The 7,305-nt window shown below is 38.6% G+C and overlaps 1 pseudogene across 1 annotated transcript; it reads right to left on the minus strand.

Annotated features, from left to right (window-relative positions):
- Window positions 1–716: 716 nt before the first annotated feature.
- LOC118948164 (uncharacterized) lies at window positions 717–6,293 on the minus strand (annotated as a pseudogene). Its single transcript, XR_016485585.1, has 2 exons — window positions 5,505–6,293; window positions 717–2,947 (listed from the first exon to the last, which is right to left on the minus strand). The product of XR_016485585.1 is annotated as an uncharacterized LOC118948164 (transcript).
- Between the last annotated feature and the right edge of the window lie 1,012 nt (window positions 6,294–7,305).

Here is a 7,305-nt window from a genome sequence, read left to right on the forward strand (position 1 = left end):
GCTTGACACCACCTCATTATCATATTGGTGTGTTAGTTACCACAGACACAGACATTGGCTTGACACCACCTCATTATCATATTGGTGTGTTAGTTACCACAGACACAGACATTGGCTTGACACCACCTCATTATCATATTGGTGTGTTAGTTACCACAGACACAGACATTGGCTTGACACCACCTCATTATCATATTGGTGTGTTAGTTACCACAGACACAGACAGACATTGGCTTGACACCACCTCGTTATCATATTGGTGTGTTAGTTACCACAGACACAGACAGACATTGGCTTGACACCACCTCGTTATCATATTGGTGTGTTAGTTACCACAGACACAGACAGACATTGGCTTGACACCACCTCGTTATCATATTGGTGTGTTAGTTACCACAGACACAGACAGACATTGGCTTGACACCACCTCATTATCATATTGGTGTGTTAGTTACCACAGACACAGACAGACATTGGCTTGACACCACCTCATTATCATATTGGTGTGTTAGTTACCACAGACACAGACAGACATTGGCTTGACACCACCTCATTATCATATTGGTGTGTTAGTTACCACAGACACAGACAGACATTGGCTTGACACCACCTCATTATCATATTGGTGTGTTAGTTACCAGACACACAGACAGACATTGGCTTGACACCACCTCATTATCATATTGGAGGAAGAAACACAGACATTAATAAATATATCAGATGAATAACATTTATTGGAGATTGAAGAATTAGATAATAGATCATTACGGCAGGTTTTGTCCTCGTGATTCACAATTGATTATTTTGATTCACCAGAATCCTAACTAATACAAATGGCGAAGTGAATCACTTGTTTGCAAAAAAAACAAACAAAAAAAAACAGTTTAAATGAATTGTCCAAAAAAAGTGAATAAACTTTGCATGGCCTTAACCTGCAAGTGTCGATGGAAAGTTTTTGGGACATGACGAAAACATGAATAAATGCTTACAGCTAAACAGTTAACTAGCATGAATAAATGCTAAACAGTTAACTAGCATGAATAAATGCTAACAGCTAAACAACTAGCATGAATAAATGCTAACAGCTAAACAGTTAACTAGCATGAATAAATGCTAACAGCTAAACAGTTAACTAGCATGAATAAATGCTAACAGCTAAACAACTAGCATGAATAAATGCTAACAGCTAAACAGTTAACTAGCATGAATAAATGCTAACAGCTAAACAGTTAACTAGCATGAATAAATGCTAACAGCTAAACAACTAGCATGAATAAATGCTAACAGCTAAACAGTTAACTAGCATGAATAAATGCTAACAGCTAAACAGTTAACTAGCATGAATAAATGCTAACAGCTAAACAGTTAACTAGCATGAATAAATGCTAACAGCTAAACAGTTAACTAGCATGAACAAATGCTAACAGCACTTGAGGCCCACTCCACAGTGTACGTGCAGGTGATGCGGTCACACAGCATTAAAGCATTCTGATCCTGGTTGATATGGTGATTTGTATGTGATTAATAAACATATTTACAAACTATGCCTAAATAAATGGCTAACAGAAGTTCAATTAATTTCCATTGACTTTTTGAAAACACAACAACAACAACAAATGCATGACATCTCCCAGATTTTCCTGACCGATCCAACCCAGGAACACACATTCTCAGTCGAAAAAAAGTGTGGGAGCACTGTGTGTTATGAGATGTGAAAAATCTCTTTCCACACTGGGAGCAGTGGTACGGTATCTTCCCGGTGTGTGTTCCGTCGTGGTCTTTCAGGTTCCCTAACTACGTATAAATACCTTTCCACACTGGGAGGAAGATATATTTATCTTGTGTCTTGTCTGTATTGAGTTTATTCCATCGAGGACCACGTTGGAAACAAGTGATTTTCACTTTAGCGCGTTACCCCCTGGGTTGTACTCGTACTCAGTGCATCTTTTCCCCCTAATAAATCCATCAATTGTTGTTAATGGATGTATTTTCTAACCGTTTCTTTTCACACTGGGAGCATTGGAAATGCTGATCTCCTGTGTGTAATTTTGTGTGTTTTTAGTGTGCTTAACCTGGTAAAACCCTTTCCACACTGAGAGCATTGGAACGGTTTTTCTCCTGTGTGTGTTGTCATGTGATCTTTCAGATGTGATGACTGGATGAATCTCTTTCCACACTGAGAGCATTGGAACGGCCTCTGCCTCTCTACTAAATGGGTTCTTTCATGTGATTTAAGGTCCCTTAATGCGGAAAAGGTATTTTGACACTGGGAGCAGCGATATGGCTTCTCTCCAGTGTGTGTCCTCTCATGCGTTTTCATGGACCCTAACTGGGTAAAAGTCTTTCCACACAGGGAGCAGTGGAAATTATTCTCTCTTGTATGTGTCCTCTCGTGTTTTTTCAGGGCCCCTAACTGGGTAAAACTCTTTCTACACAAGGAGCAGTGAAAATTCTTCTCTCCAGTGTGTGTTCTCTCATGTGTTTTCAGGGCCCCTAACTGGGTAAAATGCTTTCCACACAGGGAGCAGTGAAAAGGCTTCTCTCCTGTGTGTATTCGCTCATGCGTTTTCAGGGACCCTATCCGGGTAAAACTCTTTCCACACAGGGTGCAGTGAAAATGCTTCTCTCCTGTGTGCGTCCTCTCATGTATTTTCAGGGCAGCTAACTGGGTAAAACTCTTTCCACACAGAGAGCAGTGGAAAGGCTTCTCTCCTGTGTGTATTCTCTCATGCATTTTCAGATTCCCTAACTGAGTAAAACTCTTTCCGCACTGTGAGCAGTGGTAAGGCTTTTCTCCTGTGTGTACTCTTTGATGAACTTTTAGACTCCTTAAATTAATAAAACTCTTTCCACAATGGGAGCAGTGGTCTCGCTGGTTTGGCCATCTTTGGGTCTGGTTGCCCTGAAGGACTCTTTCTTCTGTCCGAGTGAGAGTCGGGTCTCGCTCCTGCCAAAGACAAAAAAAGTATTTAGTTGAATATGGATGGATTTTTGACTATACAGTGTTTGTTACAGTTACAAGGTTATATTTGGGGTTCTGAGGGGTAATACTACGACACTAGAGAGATCTAGTCAGGGTTTTCTAAAGCTAGCCAGCTTCAGTTAGCTTCACATTCCAGCTCAGGCTTCATCCCATATTATAAAGGTGAATATTGATCCTGCAGCTGCCATGCACAAAGACCATAACACAAACAACTTTTAATGAATTTTTTCTGAATAGCTGGTTAACATTTGCTGTACTCCTATTGTTGTTAATTAGTTCAACTTGTCTTTCTAAAGCCTGCCTAAAGACCGTTTCTAATCTTTCTAATCTCTAATCTACTCTTGTATTAGAAAGGTACAGGTGGTGAAACCCCCCAAAAAAAACAGAATCACCTGGATGAAGGAAGGACAACAATATGACACCCCGGCCCGAACTGCCACGAGTATTCGGCCAGTAGTCATCTTCTTGTCCTTCATTTGTTTGCCCAGATCTTCTATGCTTGATATCCTTAAACCCTGATCTTCTTCTTCTTCTTCTCTTTCTGCATCAACAACTACCTGTCTACTTTCAACGTGCTGCAGAGAGTACAGAGGTTTCTAGTTGTTCTTAATGATTTAATCTTGGTAAAGGCCACTATGAATTATAGGCATAACTGTACTTTAATCTGAAGTAAAGACATTCATGCTCAGGTTTATATCAACACACAATCTCCATGTGTTTCAATGCAAACTGGGCTTAATAGGAGCAACCTGGGCTTAATAGGAGCAACCGGTAAAGGCCACTATGAATAATATGGATAACTGTAGTTTGAGTACTTTAATCAACTTAAATCTGAAGAAAAAAACATTTATGCTCAGGTTTATTGATTATTAGGTGATAAACACAATCTCCATGTGTTTCAATGCAACCTGGGCTTAATAGGAGCAACCTGGGCTTAATAGGAGCAACCGGTAAAGGCCACTATGAATAATATGGATAACTGTAGTTTGAGTACTTTAATCAACTTAAATCTGAAGAAAAAAACATTTATGCTCAGGTTTATTGATTATTAGGTGATAAACACAATCTCCATGTGTTTCAATGCAAACTGGGCTTAATTGGAACGGCAACGGATTTATGGTATAAAAAAATACAGAATAGCAAAAATGTACTTCAAATATTTGGAAACCATTGGGTAGTAATAATAATAGGAGCATACTGGGCTTAATAGGAGCATACTGGGCTTAATAGGAGCATACTGGGCTTAATAGGAGCAACCTGGGCTTAATAGGAGCATACTGGGCTTAATTGGAACGACAATTATTTATTCATTGTCATTTACATTCTGTATAGAGAGTGCTTTTTGTGCACCTGTACCATTAATAGGAGCATACTGGGCTTAATAGGAGCATACTGGGCTTAATAGGAGCATACTGGGCTTAATAGGAGCAACCTGGGCTTAATAGGAGCATACTGGGCTTAATAGGAGCATACTGGGCTTAATAGGAACGACAATGATTTATGGTATAAAAAAATACCAAATAGCTAAATGTACTTCAAATATTTGGAAACCATTGGGTATAAATATACACGATATATTACAACATTATGTACATTATATACACGATATATTACAACATTATGTACATTATATACACAATATATTACAACATTATGTACATTATATACACAATATATTACAACATTATGTACATTATATACACAATATATTACAACATTATGTACATTATATACACAATATATTACAACATTATGTACATTATATACACGATATATTACAACATTATTCAAAGTTAGTATTGATCGTATTGAACAATGTTTATTTATTTTGATTTCCATTTTGTATAGCTTTTATAACTGTACTTCAGGACAAGTCTCTGAATGTCCTTGAGTGGCCCTGCCAGAGCCCAGACTTGAGCCCGATCTAACATCTCTGAAAAGACCTGAAAATAACTGTGCGGCAAACGCTCCCCCATCAAAAACCTGACAGAGCTTGAGAGGATCTGCAGAGAAGAATGGGAGAAACTCCCCAAATACAGGTGTGCCAAGCTTGTAGGGTCATACCCAAGAAGACTCGAGGCTGTGATCGCTGCCAAAAGGTGCTTCAACAAAGTACGGAGTAAAAGGTCTGAATACTTATGTAAATGTGATATTTCCTGTTTTTTAAAAAAATACATTTACTAAAAATAAATATAAAACAGTTTTTGCTTTGTCATCATTGGGTAATTGTGTGTAAAAATAAAAATATTTAAGCAATTTTATAACAAGGCTGTAAGAGTTAGTTGAAGTAAGTTCATTGAGCATGTATCAGTTATATTCTCCAATAAGCAATAGCTAGGCCTATATATTATTAATTTAAAAAAGTCAAAAAATGCATGTACCAATGGCAGATTGCCCTTGAACAATGTCTACAGTCCTGAATAACCTATTGAAGTATAGTAGTATTCAGTAGAACGCCTATTTAAAACATATTAGTTCACAAGTGCAAAGTTTGTGTCCCTGTTTTTAAGACAATACTCACGGGTGCTAATCCGATCTTCAGTCTCCTCTTCCTCTCCTTCCTCCTCCTCTTTCACTCCCAAAATGTATTCCTCCTCTTTTACTGAGATAGCCTCCTCTTTCACTCTAAAAGGTTCTTTCTCTAATTTCATTACAACATCCTCTTCTTTCAATGTGATAGCCTCTTCCTCCTTTTTCATTATCGAAGCTTCTACCTCCTCCTCTTCCACTGTGACAGCCTTTATCCCCTCCTCTTCTTCCACCTTCACTCCAATGGGTTCTTTCTGTTCTTTCACTGTAACATAATCCTCCTCTTTTAATATAAGAGCCTCCTCTTCTACTCCAAAGGGTTCTTTCTCTTCTTTCACTACAACATCTTCCTCTTTCAATGCGATGCTGATAGACTCCTCTTCCTCCTTTTTAATTCTGAAAGCTTCTTCCTCTACTTTCAATGAGATATCTTCCTCTTCTTCTTTTATGACAACGTTCAGGCCGAGAGATTCTTTATCCGTCCAACATATCGCCTCTTCTTTAGCTGGGGGCGAGTAGCTTAAAGAGCTCATGGTTGTGGATGCTAGCTAGCTAGTTAGCATTAGCGACTAGCCGAGTGCTAGGCTCAGAACAAGTGTGCAAATGTAACAAGTACATTACGTTAAAGTTAACCAGTAGATACCTCAACAGAACTGTTTTTAAAACAACGAGATGAATATTCACAAAAGTGGTCTAAAGAGCTTCAATGTTTCGGTTGCATGTTGGCTAGCAAGCTACCGAGGTGTTTTAAACAGTAGCCGTGTTATGGTTCTTGAGCGTCCTGTCCACTAGATTATACGTCACGCAAGAAGCATCACCTGAAAGATTCACGTCGCCATCTGCTGCCTGGAGTTTAATTAAGCAATTTGACAGCGATTATGGCTGTGAGTCTTTCTGGGAAAATCTCTAAGAGCTCATTGTCCATTTTTTTTTTACATTCTTCAAGCTCTGTCAAATTGGTTGTTAATCATTGCTAATGAACCATTTCCAGGCCTTGCCATAGATTTTCAAGTAGATTTAAGTCAAAACTGTAATCGGTCAATCAGGAACACTCACTGTCTTCTTAGTAAGCAACCCCAGTGTAGATTTGGCCTTATGTTTTAGGTTGTTGTCCTGTTGAAATGTGAATTAATCTCCCAGTGTCTGGTGGAAAGCAGACTGAACCAGGTTTTCCTCTAGGATTTTGCCTGTGTTTAGCTCCATTCAGTTCGTTTTTTTATTCTGAAAAACTCTCCAGTCCTTAACGCTTACAAGCATACCCATAACATGATGCAGCCACCACTATGATTGAAAATATGGAGAGTGGTACTCAGATTTACCTCGACCATAACACTTTTTGTATTCAGGACAAGAAGTGAATTGCTTTGCCACATGTTTTGCAGTATTACTTTAGTGGCTTGTTGCAAATAGGATGCGTGTTTTGGAATATTTATAAATATTTATAAACTATTTGTATGCTGTACAGACTTCCTTCTTTTCACTCTGCCAATTAGGTGAGTATTGTAGAGCAACTACAATGTCGTTGATCCATCCTCAGTTCTCCTATCACAGCTATAAAACAGATACAAAGTTTTAAAGTCACCATTGGCCTCATGGTGAAATCCCTGAGCGGTTTCCTTCCTCTCCAGCAACTGAGTTAGGAAGGACGCCTGTATCTTTTGTAGTGACTGGGTGTATTGATACACCATCCAAAGTGCAATTAATAACTTCACCTCAAAGGGACATTCAATCTCAGATGTTTTTTTGTTTTTTTTCCCCCTCTACCAATAGGTGTCCTTCTTTGTGAGGTATTG

Source organism: Oncorhynchus mykiss, chromosome 13 (assembly GCF_057628025.1).
Source record: "Oncorhynchus mykiss isolate SJ-2025 chromosome 13, ASM5762802v1, whole genome shotgun sequence".
NCBI lineage: Eukaryota > Metazoa > Chordata > Actinopteri > Salmoniformes > Salmonidae > Oncorhynchus > Oncorhynchus mykiss.